The sequence below is a fragment of the Heptranchias perlo genome, chromosome 28, assembly GCF_035084215.1.
Source record: "Heptranchias perlo isolate sHepPer1 chromosome 28, sHepPer1.hap1, whole genome shotgun sequence".
Classification (NCBI taxonomy): Eukaryota; Metazoa; Chordata; class Chondrichthyes; order Hexanchiformes; family Hexanchidae; genus Heptranchias; species Heptranchias perlo.
The window spans coordinates 20,996,573-21,020,240 of record NC_090352.1 but is presented as its reverse complement, the minus strand read 5'-3'; positions in this window follow the sequence as shown (position 1 = coordinate 21,020,240).

The following is a 23,668-nucleotide window of genomic DNA, read 5'->3' as shown; positions in this document are numbered from 1 at the left end:
TGAGATTTTACCATTTGAAAATAGTTTGAAAACTTGTCCTCAAGGTGGGAAAATTTTGCCCTCCAATTCACCAAATGTGAACTAGCATATATCACCGCAGAGACAGACTGCGACGGTGCAAGTGATTGCCAGAGTGTTTGTTGCATAGACGCTGGTAAATCAGTTGCATATGTAAGTGGCTTTATTTTAGCACAGTAAGGTGGATTTAGGGACATGCCTAATTTGTACCCGATCTTGTCTCATCTCAGAAATCTGTATCATAGGAGGTAATTGTTATGTTATCCAAGAATAGAGTAACTGGAGGTGAAATTTGTCTTGAGGGTGGTAGTGGAAAACTGACAATACCAAATCAGCAGCCCGTTTAACATTCCGTAAGATTTTCTTTTCCATTTCCTTATATTTTCTCCCTCTGGCAATGAAAGCATAGAGAAAATATAGCTGTTATCACAGTTAGGTTGTTGATTTTAATGCAGAATGAATTAATGCTGCTGAAAAACATTAAGGGTGTTCAAAATTCAGTTGAATGCTAAAATAGGAAAGCTAAGGTACCAGAGGGAAAAGCATGGATCGATTGAATGGCCTTTTTGATCCTTGACTTTTCTTATAGAATCATGGAATGATACAGCACAGGATTACAAAGAATGCACAGCACAGAAACAGGCCATTCAGCCCAACAGGTCCATGCCAGTGTTCATGCTCCACGTGAGCCGAAGGAGGACATTCAGCCCATTGTGTCTGTGCCGGCTCTTTGCAAGAGCTATCCAATTAGTGCCACTCCCTTGCCCTTTCCCCATAGCCCTGCAAATTTTTCCTCTTCAAGTATTTATTCAATTCCCTTTTGAAAGTTATTATTGAATCTGTTTCCACCACCTTTTCAGGCGCTGCATTCCAGATCATAACAACTCGCTGCGTAAAAAAAATTCTCCTCATCTTGCCTCTGGTAGTTTTGCCAATTACCTTAAATCTTATGCCACTGGAAACAGTTATTCCTTATTTACTCTATCAAAATCTTTCATGATTTTGAACACCTCTATTAAATCTCCCCTTAACCCTCTCTAAGGAGAACAATTCCAGCTTCTCCAGTCTCTCCACGTAACTGAAGACCTACATCCCTGGCACAATTCTAGTTAATCTCTTCTGGACCTTCTCTAAGATCTTAACATCCTTCCTAAAGTGTGGTGCACAGAATTGGATACAATACTCCAGCTGGGCCCCATATAGTGATTTATAAAGTTTTAGCACAACTTCCTTGCTTTTGTACTCTATACCTCTATTTATAAAGCCAAGGATCCCGTATGCTTTTTTAACAGCCCTTTCAACTTATTCTGCCACCTACATAGATTTGTATACGTACACCCGCAGGCTCTCTGTTTTTATGTCCCCTTTAAAATTATCATGGGAGTGTGTTGCATTGCCAATGTCCATACCATATACTGGAATATATCCACAGTGTCCCCTTGCTCCTACAGTTTGCAGGTTTTTAAAAACCATTTCATATTCTTTTTCTTAACCTTGGTGATGTCCTACATTATATCACATCACCTTGGTTTTTCAATAAGTAATGGTACATATAGGTAGTTTGTTGTTATGTCAAAATATCCTTAACACAATGCTTTTCTAGTCCAATGAAAAATCACTTCAATAAATGTCACATGCAGTGTTCTTATTTCATAATTCTGTTTCTATTAAACTGCACAGTATAATTTAAACACTTTAATTGCCGTTCATATTTACTTTGTGCTTGAGCGTTCTTCAGGTGGAAATGAAATGAGTTATATTTAATGTTACTTATTTAGTATTTGAACAGTTGCTTAGCTGCCCGTTTGAAGCGGTTTTATTCTAAACTAAGTAACCGCTTTTTAAACTGACAGCACACATTCAGCTCTGCAAAGGTTAAATTGTGGTAGCCTTCTGAAGGTAGTTCCACCTTCAATTGGTTTGTTGTATGCATTCACCAAATTTCTGAAGTGTTTGTATTGTGGTAGGTGACAGCTTGTTGAAATTTTAACAACAGTTAAGTAAATTGTTGAAATAATAGGCATGTTTGTATAGTGTTATTTGTTTACTCCATCTCACATTAGGTAGGCGGGGAACAAGACAGCAACCTGTACTCGAGTATCATGGATATTGGTTCTAAATACTATAGTTAATTATGTGCCTTTGCTTTGAATTTGTTTAAAATAGTCGATATTCCTGAAGAACCAGCCCAGTGCAGTATAATAAGTAGATATATTTCTTATAATTAAGAGAAAGAGAAGATTGATGCATCAACATCTATCTTCAGTGTAGATGTGGAGAACTCAGTCTGACATTTTCAAAATCAAACTTTGCCTGGATTTTGGTCAAAATTCAAAAAAAAAGTTGCTATTCCTTTTTATGTTAACTATAAAAAAGAATAATGTGCGATGCCCTGAGCGTCTGATTTTCAGCAACTCCACTCACCTACATACTAGCAAAACAATAGAATTTGATCATTATTGATTTCCTAAATAGTTGAGTAGAAGTGTTGAACTGACCCCTACTTGGGCAGTAATTGTAGCTTTTGCACAGCTTCTACCATAATTTTCCATTTTTGTTGCAGTCATAGAGTACTGCTGCCTTTAAAAATTCAAAGGCACATGACAAATTAGAATAAAATATTGGATAATATACAAACAATTATCAGGGTACAGTTCATTTCTTAGTTTATCTCTTAGTTATTTTGTCTTTCCATTTTTTTTGTTTTGTCTGTTTCTTGCTTCATTCTGTGTCTCCATTCCTCTTCCTGCAATCACTTTCTCTTCATTTTCATTCCTCTATTCTTTGCTACTCTTCTCTCTCTTCCAGGCTGTGACGATGTTTTCCAGGATATCATAGAAAGTTTACAGCACAGAAGGAGGCCATTTGGCCCATCGAGTCAATGCCGACTCTATGCAAGAACAATCCAGCCCTATCCCTGTAGCCCTGAAAATTTTTTCCTTTCAAGTACTTATCCAGTTCCCTCTTGAAAGCGACAATTGAATCTGCCTCCACCACCCCCTCGGGCAGTGCATTCCAGATCCTAACCACCCACTGCATAAAAAAGTTTTTCCTCATGTCACCTTTGGTTCTTTTGCCAATCACCTTAAATCTACGTCCTCTGGTTTTTGACCCTTCCACCAATGGGAACAATTTCTCACTATTCTGTCTAGATCCTTCATGATTTTAAATACTTCCATCAAATCTCCTCTCAACCTTCTCTGTTCCAAGAAGAACAATCCTAGCTTCTCCAGTCTATCCACGTAACTGAAATCCCTCATCCCTGGAATCATTCTAGTAAATCTTTTCTGTGCCCTCTCTAAGGCCTTCACATCTTTCCTAAAGAGCGGTGCCCAGAACTGGACACAATACTCCAGTTGTGGCCGAACCAGTGTTTTATAAAGGTTCATCATGACTTCCTTGCTTTTGTACTCTAAGGTTCTATTTATAAAGCCCAGGATCCCGTATGCTTTTTTAACTGCTTTCTCAACCTGCCCTGCCACTTTCAACAATTTGTGCACATATACCCCCAGATCGCTCTGTTCCTGTACCCCTTTTAGAATTGTGCTCTCTAGTTTATTTTGCCTCTCCTCGTTCTTCCTACCAAAACGTATCACTTCATATTTTTCTGCGTTAAATTTCATCTGCCACGTGTCCGCCCAGTCCACCAGCCTGTCTACGCCCTCTTGAAGTCTATCACTATCCTCCTCACTGCTCATTACACTTCCAAGTTTTATGCCATATAAGCGTGATATTTAATGATAGTGCCATTACAGTGCCCTGAAGAGGGTCAAAAAGTAAGTTTTTAAAAAAAAAATCTTAACATGACGTAATCCTTGTGGACCACTATACCTCCAGGGCCCTCTGTGAGTATATACCTGCTGCTTCATCATAAGCCAGTAAGATGCATGTTTGAAGTGTGGTGAGTTGGTTTACCACAGTTTGGCTGTCTCGTGAGCTTCTGGTGGCTCAGGTGGGAATTGATCAAACTCATCCATCTAAGGAAGGTGAATGGAGCTAATAGAAAATCCTGGTTTGAGAAGAAGGTATTCATCACACTTGAGCTACTAGTCTTCCCTTCAGTTCTACGGTATTTCAAATGTACATGCCTTGCCTGTTTTGCCCTATATGTACATACAATTGGAAATGGTGTCTCAAAGTTCAGGCACCAAAAATTTCCAAAAGTCTCGTGTGTGCTTTAGCAGAAAGATGCATGGAATCCAAAATCTATTAACATTTTCAAAATAATGCCACTAAAAGTTTTTCCCCCAATAAGTTGATCCTTCTTTGATTCATTGCTTATACCAGTGTTAAGTAGCAATGCTAGTCAGACACAGTGGGGTCAATTTTCGGATGGCCGAGCGGGTGCGTTCGTGACGGGGGGGCTCCTAAAATTGGGGATTCCTGGGGCTCTATTTTAGCACCCGCTATCGGGTGCGGTCCTGGCGGGGGGGCTCCGAAAATCGGGGAATCCCGGAGCAGGTTGGGAGCCCGGCTCCAGCCCACCCACTTCCGGGTCCCCCACACATGCGCCGACGTGCACGTGCAGCCCCCACATGTGGGACTCCCGCAGGCAATTAAAGCCAGCGGGGTGCCACTTGACAGTATTTATTTAGGTATTTCAGGTCATTAACAGACCTGATTAAGGGAATATGTCAGGAGGGGTGGGATTTTAGAGACAACTGGGACTGTTTCCCGTACTGGGGGAAACACTCCCAGTTGAAATGGACGTGTTGCAGCTATCAGCCTGTGGCAGCTGCAAAGGTCTATTTGACAGGTGTGGGGGGGAGATCCTCACTCATTGCAGGAGGCCACTCTGTCACTTGGGACAAAGTTTGGCCTCCACAAGAAAATTCACCAACTTGCACACTTACCCCGGGGTCCAGAGACATGTACCTACCTTGCAGACCCCCTCAGACGTACGTCTTCCGGATGGGGGCCGCCGTAGCTGCAGTCATGACCTCCTCGGAAGGCGAACAGCATCACCAGCCTCGCCGGCCACACCATCCACCTCTGACACGTGGAGCTCCACAACAGAGTGCTGTGACACATCCACCTGCACAGCAGGAGGGAGGGCTACCGCAGAGAGATGCGTCGCAGAGGGCACTACCCTCGCCACAGGGTCCACAGACCGAGGCTCAGCTTCCTGGACCTCTCTGAGCAGCAGTGCACACGGAGGCTCAGAGTCACTCGACATGTAGTCGTGGACATCTGCAGCCTCCTTCATGCCAAGCTGCTCCTGGCTGGCCCGAGCACCATCTACTTACCTGTCGCTGTCAAAGTCACCACTGCCCTCAACAACTTCTCCTCCGCATCCTTCCAGGGTGCCACCGGGGACATCGCCGACATCTCTCAGTCGTCTGCACAAAAGAGCCCTGCAAATACACCTACACCCACTCTGCAGTAACACAATGGGTGGCATCAGGAAAGGGCATTATTGCACAAACCAGACAAGATTCGCAAAGACGTGGCAGTAGTGGTGCCAATATAATATGTAATGTGAGTTGGTCAGAAATTCAATATAAGTAAAAACCATGACAAACCCTCAAACACCCTTGTGCATCCCCTTCATGCTCACGACACGTTTGCCTTACGCTGCCTACTGCACATATGTGATGCATGCCCTGTGGCTGCAGCACTGGTAGTGGCAGGTTGAGTGAGGCTGACTGTGAAAGAGATGCATGAGAGGGTGAGTATGAGATCGAGCCATGAGATTGTATGAGGATTGGTTTGAGTGGTAGTGGCGGGATGAGTACTGGTGAGGTGAGTAAGTGCAGGTAAGATGAGGATGAGCTTTGAGTGGATGTGAGGGGTGATGTGATCGGGTAGTATTGGCAGTGCAGAAGGAGATGCGGGGTGGGGACGGTGATGTGGCAGACGGAGTGTAGGGGAATGAGTAAGTGTACTCACTTTGGCTGACCTACTGAGGTCATTGGAGCGCCTCCTGCACTGTATGCAGGTGGGCGATATGTTGGTGGTGCAGGTGACTTCCTCTGCCACCTCGAGCCAGGCCTTCCTGGTGGCAGAGGCAGGCCGCTTCCTCCCATCCGCCAGGGGGAAGATCTCTGTCCTCCCCCTCCTCCTCACCCCATCCAGTAGGACCTGGAGTGAGGCCTCATTAAACCTGGGAGCAGCCTTCCCCCTGGGCTGCTCCATGCTGTAATTTTTTCTGTTTGTTGTCGCATCTGTCAGTGGAGGACTGCCCCTTTAAATAGAGCTCCTCCAGCTGACAGACCTTGCTGCCCATGCGCAGCCCGCCCGACGCGCAGATCAGCAGTGGGGAACCCGGAAGACTAGGTAAGTGGATCCAATTAGGCTGCAATCGCGCGGGGGGGCAGACTGATTTCACCGGGCGCGTTACCCACGCGCCCAATAGCCCCCCCCGCCGCGAACCCGCAGCCCTGGTAACATCGAGCCCCTGGAGTTGGTCCGGAGCCCGGCTCCAACCCGCCCACTTCCGGGTTCCCCAATGACACGAATCGGTGCGCGCGCAACCCCCGCATGCGGGACTCCCACCGGCAAATAAAGCCGGCGGGATCCCACTTAAGATTATTATCTGGGTACTTGAGGTCGTTGACACACCTCATCAGTTGGAGATTTTAGTAGGATTCGGATTTTGGACTACCCAGAGCGTGTTTCCCATGCTGGGGGAAACACTCCCTGTTTAAACAGACGTGTTGCAACCAGCAGCCCAGTGGCAGCTGCAAAGGTTCATTTGACAGATGCGGGGTAAACCCTCTTTCATTGCAGTAGGGCACTCTGTCACCTCAGACAAAGTTTTGCCCGCCACACCGTTGTCTCCACGCTCCAAATTATTAAATCAGACCCTAAACTCTGCTTTCCAAACACATTTACCTACTTTGTGGACCCCCTCACACTCACACCGTCAGGATTGGGGGGGGGGGTCCATTGCTGCATTCATCACTCCATTGGAAGACGAGCAACATCACCAGCCTCGCCAGGCACGTTGTCCACCTCCGCCACGTAGAGCTGCACAACAGTGTTGCACAACAGGCACCTGCACAAAGTAGTTGTGCGATTACACATACACCCACTGTAGGGTGACCCAATGGGTGGCATCAAGGGTGTTCATGGAGAACCTCATGAAAGGGCATTATTGCACAAGCCAGTCAAGAATGGCCAAGACGTGGCAGTAGTGGTGACAATATAAAATGTAATGAGTTGATCAGAAATCAATATAAGTAAAAACTTATATATGATAAACCCTCAAACACCCTTGTGCATCCCCTTCATGCTCACGACACGTTTGCCTTACACTTCCTACTACATATATGTGATGCATGCCCTGTGGCTGCAGCACAGGTAGTGGCAGGAGGGGTAAGGCTGACCGTGAAAGAGATGCATGAGAGGGTTAGTATGAGACAGAGCCATGAGACTGTATGGGGATTGGGTTGAGTGGTAGTGATGGGATGAGTACTGGGGAGGTGAGTAAATGCAGGTAAGATGAGGATGAGCTTTGAGTGGGTGTGAGGAGTGATGTGATAGAGTAGTGTTGGCAGTGCAGAAGGAGATGTGGGGTGGGGGCAGTGATGTGGCAAATGGAGTGTAGGGGAATGAGTAAGTGTACTCACTTTGGCTGACCTCCTTAGGTCATTGAAGCGCCTCCTGCACTGCATGCAGGTGCGTGATATGTTGGTGGTGCTGGTGACCTCCTCTGCCACCTCGAGCCAGGCCTTCATGGTAGCAGAGGCAGGCCGTTTCCTCCCGTCCGCCGGGGAGAAGATCCGGTCGGACTTGGAGTGAGGCATCATTAAACCTGGGAGCAGCCTTCCCCCTGGGCTGCTCCATGCTGTAATTTTGGCTCCTTTCCGCAGCATCAGTCAATGGAGGACTTCCCCTTTAAATAGGGCTCCTCCAGCTGTCAGCCTATGCTGCGGGTGCGCAGTCCGCCCGCTGCGCAGCATTCCAGCGCGAAACCCGGAAGCCAAGGTAAGAGGCTTCAATTTACTTGCGATCGCATCGGGAACCCACTGATTTTACTGGGCGGGTTACCCACGCGTCCAGTCGACCCCCCGCTGCCAACCCGCCTCCCTCCTAATATTGGGCCCAGTATGTCTGTTTTCATTGATATTGAACCATGTTACTGCTAAGAGTTCCAGTGCTGTTAGATGCCCTCCGAATGATCAACATTAATGGGTTTAAATTGAACTGTGCACTATTTTAGATCACCCATTAATGCATTTGCATAAATGTCTGTCTGCTTAATGCTGACGCAGATGTTAGCCCATTTAAAATAAACAGGTTAACATTCAGTTTAAAATAAGCAGACAGGAATATAGGTAGATGTGTGATGAGTGTATTAAATGCCTTTCAAATATAATTACTGCAGTCCTTTTGTACTTGAAAACAAGAAATCAATAGACAGAATCATAAACAGGAAGAAATGACCATAATAAAGACATCATTTTCAATTGTATGTATGTATAGGACAGAATAGGCAAGACAAATGACCAATATTCTTTTAAGAGCAACATTGAACATTACCTGACAAATTTGTATATTTTATCATTTTTCTTTTTCTTTTGTCAATTTTCTCCATATTTCTGATTTCCCTCTGCTAGAGGCCATTCAGAATATTCATTATGGACTCTATACTTGAGTTTAGATCCACAGCCAAAGGATACTCTACTATAAGAGTGCTCTGGAGTGGCCATGCTCTCCATGGTAACTCTACCAAGTGGTCACGTAGCACTACACTGATGGACTCCTGCTAAGTGCTTCCTCCTGCAACTCACCAGCTGAATCCCCCTGGAATGCATGCATGTGTGCTGGTGTTTGCCAATGTAGGAGTGAGTACTGAACGATTTTGTGAGGTGCTCACTTCAGGGCAGACATTGGGCTTGTATCACCTCCTCCTCTTGGGCACCTATAAAATATTGAAGAATAACATAATATAGATGACTAGCAGTAGGACTCCCCTTCAATCTAAGCTTACATGGCAAGACATTATGGTGTGGAGCATGTGCCTGTGTGTGAAAGAGTGCATGAGCGAGTAGAAAGACAAAGAATAAAAAGCAATGGCTGGTAGCCATGAACTTCTGGGAAGACAATATGCTTTCTCTCCCCATTTTCGCAGACCAAGAATTTGGAGGGCTCTACCCACAAGGAGTCAAAATGCCCATATTTGGAGAGCCACATCTGATAATGTATCTGGTTACATCTGTTATGTGTGACCTTCTTCTATAGGCAGATACAAAAATGACATATGTTGGAATTAGGAAGAGCAGTGACAGCGTCACCCAAGTACCCAGCCTAACATCCATTGTATATGAGTTCATGTGCATGGAGCATTCATGTAGCTTGTGTTGGCAATTTATTTGTTGTTCATAGCTTGCAAGATTTATGTGTGACAGTGCAAGTGTGATTGGCAAAAGAACCGGGGCGACATGAGGAAACATTTTTTTTCGCAGCGAGTTGTAATGATCTGGAATGCACTGCCTGGAAGCAGATTCAATAATAGCTTTCAAAAGGGAATTGGATAAATACTTGAAAGGAAAAAATTTACAGGGCTATGGGGGAAGAGCAGGGGCGTGGGACTAATCGGATAGCTCTTTCAAAGAGCTGGTACAGGTATGATGGACCGAATGGCCGCCTCCTATGCTGTAACATACTATGATACTAAGTGCATTTGTATTGCAGCAGTACAGAGTTCCCTGCAGAGACATGGACGTGCCTGTGAATTTGCGAAGTAGGTGAATTATTAGAACAGTGCTGGATACGTTTCCTCTGTAATGCTCCATTAACCTTATGGAGAAGTGCTGTTAGCATGATTGTAAGGCACGATTGTAAAAGTAGACAAACTGTGAGCACACTTAACTTGGCAACCTTTTGGAGCCAGGCAAATTTCTTCCTTATCTGATCCCAGGAATAATTCATATATAACACTACATTCATTTTTTTTCAGCAACTTCACTGCAGGTTGCTCTGATGCTGCTCTCCACTCCAAATAGGAGCACCCTTCTGTCGAGGACCTCCAATAGCCTCCTCAAACGCTGCAGTTCATCATCATAAGAGTGCCGACTGTGATTTCATCCTTCACATATCAAGGCAGCTTTACGGGTAACCAGCAGCCCTTGAAGAGCTGCTAGTGCTGGATGCCTTTCCCCTTGACGTTGGTGCGCTCTCAAGCATCATCATCCATGTGCCAGAGTGCACAACATCATGTAAACTAGCTGTCCTCTCTTTATACCAGGAATTCAGTGTGTAGTGCTGCAGGTGGGCACAGCCTCAAAGAGCAATGGTCCCACTACAGTTGTGAGGGGCCATGTATTAAAACCCTGAATTCTCACCAAAACTGTAAATAAATAAATGTCAATTCCTTCATTCTTATCTGAACTGGTTTCTATGAAGTCCTGTATTTTTTTTTCAATCAGGTACCTTGACAAGGAAACCCTCCCAAAGCAGTGTGTTGAGCCACAAGTATACCTCATTGAACTCCGATCCTGTTCAAGTACAGTAAATGGCTTTATTTGTAATGTGGAAATGTAAATTTAACAATGTCCCAGTTGATTTACTCAACTGGAAATATGGTTAATTGGATATGTTGGAAATTTCAGATTTGTCAAAACATACATTTAATACTTTTTCTTACTGACTGCAACATACAAATTGGAAATTAACGATAGGCATACTCAACTAATTATTTTTTGAATAATTATTTTCTTGCTATTAGGTGAAAATGGAAAGATTTGTGATTAACTAAAAAATTTCACTGATTTCAGGATGTTGCAAAGACTGCAGGGATATGTTATTAGGTAATACTGTTAGAGCAAATATGAAGTTATTATTTGTGATTTTCCTTTCAGATACTGAAACAGTGAGGGTCAATGTGTTGAAAAGTAATCCTGGATAATTTGCATGCAGTAAAGCTCCTGTAATAAAACCATGAGCGAGCTGGTGGAATTACATTTCCACATCCTAAATTGCCACAAATTAACTTTCCCCTGACAGACATAATATCTTGGAGGCTGCCAGAATCAATCAATGCCAGACCTTAATCAACCAATCACACATTACTTTTTCCCATGGTTTTCACATGAATTGGAGGCAGAAAAGTTTTAAGATGAGCTGATGGTTTCTGAGAACTGCAGTGATAGGTTTGTTTATTTCATATTTGCCTGAAATTATATATGACAAATAAGCTGCTAAGATGCATCTCTTAACAACTTTATTTTCCTCAATGGAACTTTAACCATTGTCGGCCGTGCCTTCAGCTGTCTAGCCCCTAAGCTCTGGAATTCCCTCCCCTAAGCCTCTCCATATCTCTACCTCTCCTCCATTAAGATGCTCCTTAAAACCTACCTCTTTGAACAAGCTTTTGGTCACTTGTCCTATGTCTCCTTATAAGGCTCGGTGTCAAATTTTGTTTGATAATGCTCCTGTGAAGCGCCTTGGGATGTTTTACAAAGATAAAGGCACTATATAAATGCAAGTTGTAGTTGTTTACAGGAATGACTGGCTGTTGTCTTATGAGATGGTTATTTTCTATAAGACTAGTTGCAGCCACATTTTGAAATAAAGAGCATATTTCCTAGTGTGCGTGCATTAACTAATTTTATTTGAACTTTCCTGTCTCTACACTTGCAAATAAAATAGAGTTGAGTTGAAGTGGTGAAAAGTTTTATTTAATTAAAAAAATATACACTGATGTTCTCATATTTGGGATGTTACTATTGTGATATAAAATGTGGATCATTGGCTTGTTTGTATGTGAATGGTTTACCTGTGTATGTTTTGTAACTTTGAACATTGTTTTCAGTTTATTTGAATATGTGTGGTGAAGATCCCATACTCCACCACTCTATCTGAAAGTCAATTCCATGTGTTGATCAGTCTCGTTATGAAGAATAACTTCCTGATATCAGACTTAAATTCACCTTTTACTGGTTTTAACCTGTGCAATACTATGTGCAGTATTTTAAACTCATAAGCATTAAATATCATCCATCACTGTTCTGCACACTGAAGGTCTTTCTGAAGTCAGTGGAAAAGAAAATCAAAGGGGTTGCTGATTTGCTATGCATTTTGATTTGCATTTTGCAATACTAGCATAAACCAATTTCACCCCTATGCAGTCTGCGGCTAATCCGAAATCCCCATTCTTTTAACTGTATAAAATCATCACTACTGTCTCCTGTGTGAAACACATTCAAACAGACACACAAATATAATACTTAGTGCTTTACTTTAACACAGTCAGTGTTATTACAAGATGCCTTATGTGGCCATGGCCTCCTTGTCTTGGCTTGGTCACATTAAGGATGCTGTTAGAAGGAAGACTTGCATTTATATAGCGGCTTTCACCACCTCATCCGAAAGATGGCACCTCTGACAGTGCAGTGCTCCCTCAGCACTGCATTGGAGTGTCATTCTAGATTTTGTGCTCAAGTCTCTGGAGTGGGGCTTGAACCCACAACCATCTGGCTCAAAGATGAGAGTATTACCACTGAGTCAAGGCTGATAATGTTATACTAAGTATAAGATCAGTATGTGGTTGGACAGAACAGAGTTAAACTGTTTCACTGCTAGGGTGAATTTATTTTATCTACTAACAATCACGCGATTCTTGTACATATGCATAGGTGTCTGAATAATTATATTTTCTTGCATGAATGTTTATGTGTACATCAAATTTACCAAAATATGATACAATACAAAGTGTAATGGATAAAAGTAACAGTTTGCAATAAACACAGTGGCTCTTTAGGGAAAATACTTCTCCCATGCTGGCTGTTGCTTATGTGGCTCCTGATGTCATGAAGCAGCGTGTTCCCAAAACATTCTGCTCTGCACCCAAAGTCAAGCAGGCTGCATTTATTCTACAGCTCAACTGACAGCGGTAGGGTTGTGAAGTCACCTAATGGAGGTGTCTTACATCTTCTTGCTATAATGGGTTGGAAATTGCTTTAAAAAGAAGTGAGCTCAACAGCGCTCACCGTTAATGGCCGAATGAAAGAGCAAGTTTCACATTTGCACATGCGCAGACAAACGTGGAAATCTGGAACTTGCCCTCCTAGTTTGCCAGTGATCTGTCAGCTTCGCGTTAAAGGGATATCGCCGACTGTAATCAACAGACCAGCGCCAACTTGCCCTTCTGCCTAGCTGGAAACTAACTAATACCAAAACAGGTACGCTTAAATATGCCAGGTCTAACCTAAGTTTTAACAGCGCAGTAGGTCTTAATAACTGCCAAACAACTAAAAATTAACTTTTAAAAATGTGGCATCTCATTGCTCCTTATTTTAATAGTTTTTGGTCATTAAAAAAATTGTTTCTGTCTCTTTTATTTAATTTGATTATTTCTTGCCCTGTTTTTTGCTGCCTATAACTTTTTACACACAATTTTATTGTTGTAGCTTTCACTTCCTGGTTTTTACATTGCAGCTTGCACTTCCAACAGTTTTGACTCTGAACGGCTTTTCAAGGATGCTGCAATCTGATTGGTCGAGGAGAGTGAACGATCCTCTCACTTCTTGCACGGGTCCTAACTTTGCTGGAGCTAACGCTGGACTCTTCCCAGCGTCCTATTAGAGGAAGTTCCCGCATTAAAGACAACAGTAAGTTAGTGGGTTAGTATAAATCTACGGTTTACGGGTCAACGTGTTCAGGAGTCAGAATGCTTTTTTGATTCTCGAGATGTCCTTCTGCTTTGGTGCTACTGAGATGTGTAAACTATGTTGAACCTGTATAAAAATGGTAGTGTAACTTCAGTGTGGCACTGAATTTCAACATTTAAAGGTATAAAATAAGTTAAAATAAGTTTTGGCCACTGAGCTACAGGGGAGACGTGGAAAAGGTGCAGAGCAGAGCCACGAGGCTGATTCCCATCACCAGAAGGTTGAGTTATGAGGAAAGACTTGGGCTCCTCAGCCTTGAAATGAGGCTACTAACCTCATTGCACTAGATCAAATAATAAACAGTACAAGAAGAAAAATCCCCACCATCACATCAAATTAAACCATGGCAGTAGGCCAGGATTCAAGCTGGTAAAAGGCAAATTTAGGAATGATATCAAGTAATTCTTCTGCACACAAATACTGTAATCAAATGACAAAATGAACCTTCGGGTAGAATAGTGCAGGAAAAAGCCTTAGATCATTTAAGAAACAGTTGGGTACTGCGATGAATGGACCCTTTCTGGATGGATGAGCTGGGTTTGGCTGTGTAGTCTTCCTTATCTATCTTGTGAAAAACAATCTTGACAATGGGATAAAGTCTAAAAACCAACAAGACTTAAATTCTAGTCTGAAAGCAAAGCACTGGCAATCTAGATTAGTATAAAAAAAACCTTGGAAAACCTGTAGTCATAAAATATAAGATTTGTTTTTAGATAATGCATACTGTGACTTCGATGCCACAGGCTCTTTTAGTACTTTTCCACTGCATGCTGGTATTATCATCACACCCTCAGCATGTGAATTTTGAAGCTTTGCTTTTCATTCGTGTCAACAGGAAGCAAGGATCATAAAAACTGTCTGTCTGGCTCTTTGCAGCATTTGTAGTTTGTCTTACACACTGCATAGAAAAAGTGAAATGATAGGCAGCTTCATTTAAAATTAAAAAACCTCCAGATCCTATTAAAAAGGGAAGGTAGAACTGTGCACTATGCTACATGCTGGCAAATGGGATTGCTATTACCAGTATACATGTAGGTTAGATCTGGGTCAGACGTCAAACATGATAAGAAAACTATCTTTGCCCACAAGCTTTATTATGGACTGTTCCATGCATTACCTTTGTAACATACATTGCTTTTCTCTCAAGTCTGAATGGTAGCTTTTTTTGATGTTCAACCTGACAATGTGACACATGCCAACTTTTTAGTCCATACAATAATTGCAGAATGAGTTCTTTCTCCCATTCCTGATGCTCAGGGGTTAGAATCTGTTGTTTTCTTGCATTATAGGAGCTAAAAGGTTTTGCATTCATGAATAGTAAAGTATGAAGTTAACCGTTTGACTCTTCAATGGTCAATGATGTGATTATCCATCTCATCACTGAAGTGAGATAGAAGAAGATCTTACATTTGTTAAAAAAAAAATCCAGATAATAGTCTGCAAATTGTCAATTCTTTTCCTCCTATCTTTAGTTTGGAGACCTTAAAATTTGGGTGTATTTGAAGCTGGAGTTGAAATCTGACCTGAGTAACAGTGGACCTGAGCTTAAGTATCTCTTCACTGTATCAGGGAACACCAACACATCCCCCTAGTGGGCCACCAGAGAATATAAACACAGACTTCTCCCATCAGTCTTCAGAAAGGAACATCTGCATCTGAAAGTGGTATTAATTAGGTTAAATCTGAGTCATTTTGGATTTCCAGTTCAGCCTGTACTCTTTAAAATACATGCATAAATAATAGAAAATGGAAGGTCAGAGATAACTAGTCAATAATATGAGCTACAGAAGGCCACCTGTATAAAGGTTGCATTTAAGATGTGGACTAAAGGAAATTATTAGAAATGGCCTGTGTTATGGAGAAGGTATTTTATTATGGTTTCTGTACAGCTTCACTTGTGTGATTGTTGTGGCTCTGACCACAACCAGACCTCCAATGTACAGTATGACCCACCTGAATTACATGTACTGATATGGCACTGCTTCATTCTGGCTCCAAATCAAGCAAGTATAGTATTTACCCGATGTAATTAGACCAGCTTCAGTTGTCCGCATTGAGCTTTTACACATGTAAAGCTTGGATTGTGGCACCAGGTCAGCATGTATCTGAGGCAACACAACTCCTTTGATGCTTCAGTCTTTCTATTCATTGCAACATTATGTAATGCATTTATTCAGTTTAGGATGATGCTGGGTTCAATCCCTAGTCTGTTTTGAACTAAGTAATTCTGGGGCAGCAGTAGTAGAGGTTCTGCAATTAGCCAGTCTCCAAATAGGTAAAAATCACCATCTAGTAAACCATGCTGAAGTGCATTTGTGGGCCAATTGAGAAGAAAGCTGGGCTTGACTGTGACAGCCCATCAGATCTCACTGTGGCTCACAAGTGAAGAATAGCCATTTGGATGAGATTCCATAGGGCCACTGCCATGTGCATGTGAGGACTCAGTAACAGTTCTGACCTGCTTTATAACCTTAGTTACATCTCCACTTGAACAGAAGTCTAAACTAGAAATTCATTTACAGATCAGAAATTTACTGGCACTCTGGTTATATTATGTGTGCAGGTATAGAAGCTATCTGGCACAGAATGATGCATGCTTCTCATAAATAGCAATAAAGTTGAATACCTTTTTTAAATAACAGCAGGAAAAGAATCAGTAAACATTTTGTCTTGGTGTTACACTGATGAAGTAAATGTGACATGTCTACTTTTAAGGAACTGTCTTAGAACAAATGACACTGTTTTATTGTGACTCTCTTTAAAACTGTATCCACTGAGATTTTATGTTACAGTTCAGCTGGCATTTTATAAAATAAATGTCTGGTTGATACCTAATTACAATATTCCAGCATTTTCTGAATAGCAACAAGAGGGGGGATATTTTTTGGGTGCTATTGCTCTTCAAATTAGTCAATCAAAACAGTCTTTACTATTTAGAATCATATACAAGTTTTATCGTTGCCCCTGAAGATATTTCTTGATCTATTTGTTTAATATATTATAAACCAATCTTTAAGCAATATAATGTATAAATAATTTGAACAAATTCATCACCATAATAAACATTTCACATGCCACGTGTTATTGTCTCAGTCTGAGAGTCTGTAACAGACCCTGATGTTAAATTAATTTTTTTTTGTTCAGTTCTGTTTTTTTTACCTATCAAAGTCCTACCAAGTTATCTTACAGCCTCTGTAAACATCCATTTCTAAAACCACTATAGAAAGACAACTTTACAAGCAATAATACAAATTGCCTCAGTATGGTGAGACTTTGTCAAATAACTCTAGCAAGGCCCCTAGTAACAGTTTCATTGCTTGGACAGAGTAGATATAATCTGTGATGTTGCTCCTACATTAGGAGCTGGTGGCACAGGTATATATGTGTATATTGAGCTCAGCACCTCCTCGGTTTGGGCAACTGGAGAAGCAGGAGAAGAAGATACTCTCCAATGCTGCAATAAGACATTCAATGCCATCCAAAAATCCATTTGTGCAAGGTCAGCTTCTTGTCTCCACCCCCCCCCCCACCCCACTGTATGCAGAGCACCTGATGCACAGTGGTTCCATGTTGTTGCACCAGAACTGCATTATTGGCCAAATAATGCACTGTGTTTTCTGTATCTCGTGAAAGGTGTGGTTAATGTTGACAATATTATACATTATTTATTATATATTATTTAGAAATATCTAGATTTCAGTAAACAGTTCCAGCCCTGGGAAATTGGTCATTTTTGCTCCAGTTTTCCGTCTGGAAAACAGGCACACAATGGTCAATTTCTACTCCGAAGTCTTTGAAATCTGCAATTCACAATGAACTGATTTGAATTGATTTATCTCATTCATTCATAATTTGTGCTGAAAATCTATTTAAAGCACTGACTACTTTATCAAACTAATCCTTTAGGATTCTGTTCATATAGAATGTTCTTTATTAAAAATCTGACATTAAACGCTCTGTCCTACAGTTGTGACATCCAATGTGCAACAGTGGATGACGGAGCTGTTCAAAGTACAGTATTTACTGTGTACAGAAGCCATTATTTACTTTCAGTGGCATGGCTCTCCGTGTAAACAGTGACTTTTGATTTTATAAGCAGGGACTGTTTTATCCCTGAATTCTTCCACAAACAAATTTAGAATGGCTATTTACAGGCTTATATTCAACACGAATACTATTTTATTAAAAAATAATAGAACATAAGAATTTTTATAAATCACACCTAGACTATCAGGCCAACAAGCCCAACCCTTGTTCAGAGATCAAATTGTCTACCAACAATCATGACATTAATGAGCCCTAATATTATTTCCAAATAGTTTGGATAGAATGTGACATGTTAGCCCTGTGTTTAGTCCATTAGTCAATAGCAACAGTATAGATTAAATATTAGTGCGGATGACACATTACCTCTTGGCTGCTTTGCATCATTGACCTTTCAAGAACAAATGCATTGTCTGTGTCATTTACAACATTTGTATTTTAATTAATGATTTTCTCCTGTAAATAATTGTGTACCTACCTCAAACACACCACCCCTCAACCAGACAATGTAAGACACAAACCTTCAAATGGCGGGGAAAGTTGGGCAGCGGATCACCCAATAAAGGTCACTTGTTTTTAACTGTGCGTTGAATCTTATTTAAATATCGTTTGTAGGCTTCTGCTCCAATCAACTTTCTGTTGATACAAACTGAATTATTCAATTCCAGCATAGTGTGGATTTATCTTAATAGATTCTAATAGATTCTAATAAATATGAGACAGTACAAAGACAGATAGTCTGAATGTGCAATACTCCACCAAATGTGAAACAGTTCAGAGACAGATATCCTGAATGTTTGGTATCCTAAAATGCATCCTAAGACAGTAAAGAGGCAAAGAGCCTTTATGTGTAATATCCAATCAAATGTGCAACAAGTGAGAAGTATAATTAGGTAATTGTAAGAAAATTCAAATCTGACACCAAATATGGTTGCAACTAGCCCATTTATTGTGTGACAACAAGTCTTAACATTGATCTTAGTATACACAATGTTCGAGCAACAGCATAAAAGAAAAGAAACGACAATTACCCCTTTATTTCCACGGGTAGAGGGAAATAATCTCATGGATTCATGTCCTGAACCTCTACAAGAATTCAAGAGTTAAAACACACTCCCTTATAGTAAGCCTGTCACGTATGCTGGAGTTGTTGTCCACAGCTGTCTGCTTCTTATCTCACTTGTTCCAGACTATGGAACGTGTAGCCCTCCTTTATCAATGTCCGAACTCCCTAAGAGACTTGTTTCTCAACCTTGAAACAGACTGCTGTAAAAACAAGTTTCAGAAGCATCCTTTGTTAGCTATTGGCTAAGGTAGATTGGGAAATTAGATTAAAAGATATGACGGTAGATAAGCAATGGCAAACAATTAAAGAAATAATTCATAATTTTCAACGAATATACACTCCCTTGAGGAATAAAAACACCATGGAAAAAGTGATCCAACTGTGGCTAACTAGAGTAATTAAAGATAGTATTAGATTAAAAGAAGAGGCTTACAATGTTGCCAAAAAGAGTAGTAAGCCTGAGGATTGGGAGGGTTTTAGAAATCAGCAAAGGATGACTAAGAAATTGATAAAGAAGGAGAAAATTGAATATGAGAGTAAACCCGCAAGAAATATAAAAACAAATTATAAGAGCTTCTACAAGTATGCAAAAAGGAAGAGAGTAGCAAAAGTAAACGTGGCTCCCTTAGAGGCAGAGACAGGAGAAATTAAAATGGGGAATAAAGGAAATGGCAGAGACGTCAAACAAATATTTTCACAGTAGAAGACACAAAAAGCATACTGGAAATAATGGGTCTAATGAGAGTGAGGAACTTAAAGTAATTAAAATTAGTTAAGAAAAAGTACTGGAGAAATTAATGGGACTAAAAGCTAACAAGTCCCCAGGACCTGATGGGCTACATCCTAAGGTTTTAAAAGAGGTGGCTGCAGAGATAGTGGATGCATTGGTTTTGGTCTTCCAGAATTCCCACGATTCCAGAATGATCCACATGGAATGGAAAGGTAGCAAATGTAATTCCACTATTTAAGAAAGGAGGGAGAGAAAAAACAGGGAACTATAGGCCAGTTAGCCTTACATCAGTGGTAGGGAAAATGGTAGAATCTATTATTAAGGACGTAGTAACAGGGCACTTAGAAAATCATAATATGATTAGGCAGAGTCAATATGGTTTTATGAAAGGGAAATCATGTTTGACAAATCTATTAGAGTTTTTTGAGTGTGTAACTAGCAGGATGGATAAGGGGGAACCAGTGGATGTAGTATATTTGGATTTTCAAAAGGCATTTGATAAGGTGTTACACAAGATTAGATCTCATGGGATTGGGGGTAATATATTAGCATGGATTGGGGATTGGTTAATGGACAGAAAACAGAGGGTAGGAACAAACAGGTCATTTTCACGTTGGCAGGCTGTAACTAGTGGGGTGCCGCAAGGATCAGTGCTTGGGCCTCAGCTGTTTACAAAATATATCAATGACTTAGATGAGGGGACTGAGTGTGACATATCCAAATTTGCTGATGATACAAAGCTAGATGGGAAAGTAAGCTGTGAAGAGGACGCCAAGAGCCTGCAAAGGGATATAGACAGATTAAGTGAGTGGGTGAGAATGTGGCAGATGGAGTATAATGTGGGGATATGTGAAATTATCCACTTTGGTAGGAAGAATAGAAAAGCAGAATTTTTTTTAAAAGTTAAGAGACTAAGAAATGTTGGTGGTCAGAGGGATTTGGGTGTCCTTGTACACGAATCACAGAAAGTTAACATGCAGGTACAGCAAACAATTAGGAAGGCAAATAGTATGTTAGCCTTTATTGCAAGGGGGTTGGAGTATAAGAGAAAGGAGGTCTTGCTGAAATTATATAGGGCTCTGATGAAACCACACCTGGAGTACTGTGTACAGTTTTGGTCTCCTTACCTAAGTTGGACATACTTGCCATTAGAGGGGGTGCAATGAAGGTTCACTAGATTGATTCTTGGGATGAGAGGGTTGTCCTATGAGGAGAGATTGAATAGAATGGATCTGTATTCTCTGGAGTTCAGAAGAATGAGAGGTGGTCTCGTTGAAACGTAAAAAATTCTTTGACAGGGGAGATGCTGAGAGGCTGTTTCCCATGGCTGGAGAGTCTAGAACTAGGGGTCATAGTCTCAAGATAAGAGGTCAGCCATTGAGGACCGAGATGAGGAAAATTTTCTAAACTGAGGTTGTGAATCTTTAGAATTCTCTACCCCAGAGGTCTGTGGATGTTCAGTCGTTGAGTATATTCAAGATTGAGATCGATAGATTTTTGGACACTAAAGGAATCAAAGGATATGGGGATAGGGGAGGAAAGTGGAGTTGAGGTAGAAGATCAGTCATGATCTGATTGAATGGCGGAGCAGGTGCGATGGGCCGTATGGCCTACTCCTGCTTCTATTTCTTATGTTCTAAGTCATGGACTTAAAAGATTCTCCAGCTCTCCTTTTACCATTATCCATCTTGTGGATACTCTTGCTAAGTATTATTTCTCCCCAGCCCTCCAATTTCATTGTTAGCTTAAAGGAACCCAACCCTGAATTTTGGAAATCCAAATTCTATGTCCCTCTTTACTTTAATTTCAATCCCTCTGATAAATACTAGTGTGTTTATTTCTATCTGATTCATTCATTAATAGTGGTTTCACTATGTGCCAGTGCCTTGATTAGAAGGTTTCTCACTCTCCTGAGCCACATTAACCATTTCATGTAGTGCTGTTGTCAAATAACTGACCGTGTCTGAGACCTGTTCTTCTGTATCTCTTCTTCATGCATTCTGCATATTATTTGCCTCACGCGCAGCATATCACATTTGCACACACACTGGTATCCCAAGATCATGCTTCACGTGACATCAGATACAAGCCATTCCTGGGCTTTCAGGTTCAAAAGATTGGTGGGGGCGGGGCTGTCTCTCCCTACATGGTCCCAATGTCTTGGATAGTGGCCAGGCTATCAAATGCAATGTTCTTGTTGTTCAGTATGGATAACGATACAAACATCTCCAAGAGAAAGCTATTAATTAACTATTCTCACCTACACTTTCCTGGAATGTACATTGATACCAGATTGAATTTGGTGAATTGTGCTCAGGTGATTTATGCTTCTCGTGGATGCACTCACACATCTTTCCCTAACCCCTTTTGGGTTAGTTCCTGAAATTCACCCATAACCACCTAAGAAAATGATCGTAGAAAATTCCCATTTGGTGGTGTAATTTTCTTGTTTCTATCTTGTATCCTGAATCACTTTCTCTCATCCAATTTTACACATCCCATTATATTACCATTTCATCTCATTCATGAGCCCTGGAGGAACATAACTGTCCAATAAACTATTCACAGTTTGGTCCAATATCTCAATATATTTTAGTTTATGATATATTTAGTTCACTCTTCTTGGACCTCTTTTTTTTCTCTCTCTCAAAATGACCTGCAATATTATGCCTGAGTCCATTTTAATCTTTTCAAAATTATCCTAATTCCAGAGGGCAGTATTGTTGGCATTACAGGACTTGTCAATGTTTCATTTTATTTCCAAAAATAACTTTCTTCCTTGATACACAGCATTGGATAGCAAAAATGTGATTATTCCTTTAAACATCAGGTAAATGATCCTTTCTCGAATGCTTGAACAGCAATTCATATCACTGTATCATTTCAATTTCAGAAACAAATTATGCCCAGGCTTGGTGGTATACAGTAAAGACAGAAGTGCTTGCAATTAATTTTGGATGTAACCCTCATATCTCCGCCCTTGAATACTTTGGGCTCGATATTAGGAGGGAGGTGGGTTGGCAGCGGGGGGTCGACTGGGCGTGTGGGTAACGCACCCAGTGAATTCGGGGTGCTCCGCATGTGGTCACAGCCTAATTGAAGGCACTTACCTTGGCTTCCAGGTTTCGCGCTGGAAAGCTGCGCAGCGGGCGGACTGCGCACCCGCGTCACAGGCTGTCAGCTGGAGGAGCCCTATTTAAAGGGGCAGTCCTTCACTGACTGACGCTGCAGAAAGGAGCCAAAATTACAGCATGGAGCAGCCCATGGGATAGGTTGCTCCCAGGTTCAATGATGCCTCACTCCAGGTCCTACTGGATGGGGTGAGGAGGAGGGGGAGGACAGAGATCTTCTCCCCGGTGGACGGGAGGAAGTGGCCTGCCTCATCCACCATGAAGGCCTGGCTCGAGGTGGCAGAGGAGGTCACCAGCACCAGCAATACTTGCACTTACTCACCTCCCCAGTCATCATCCCACCACCACTCAACTCAACTCTCATACAATCTCATGGCTCTATCTCATACTCACCCTCTGATGCATCTCTTTCATGGTCTCATCCAACCTGCCACTACCTGTGCTGCAGCCACAGGGCATGCATCACATATGTGCAGTAGGCAGCGTAAGGCAACCATGTTGTGAGCATGAAGGGAATGCTCAAGGGTGTTTGAGGGTTTGTCATGGTTTTTACTTATATTTGATTTCTGATCAACTCACATAACATATTGTATTGTCGCCATTACTGCCACGTCTTTGCAAATCTTGTCTGGTTTGTGCAATAATGCCCTTTCCTGAAGACCCACAACCGATGCCACCCATTGTGTCACTGCAGAGTGGGTGTAGGTATATTTGCAGGGCTCTTTTGTGCAGACGACTGAGAGACGTCGGCGATGTCCCTGGTGGCACCCTGGAAGATGTGGAGGAGAAGTTGTTGAGGGCAGTGGTGACTTTGACAGCGACAGGTAAGAAGATGGTGCTCGGGCCAACCGGGAGCAGCTCGGCATGAAGAAGGCTGCAGATGTCCACGACTACATGTCGAGTGACTCTGAGCCTCCGTGTGCACTGCTGCTCAGAGAGGTCCAGGAAGCTGAGCCTCGGTCTGTAGACCCTGTGGCGAGGGTAGTGTCTTTTACGACGCATCTCTCTCTGCGGTTGCCCTCCCTCCTGCTGTGCAGGTGGATGCGTCACAGCACTGTGTTGT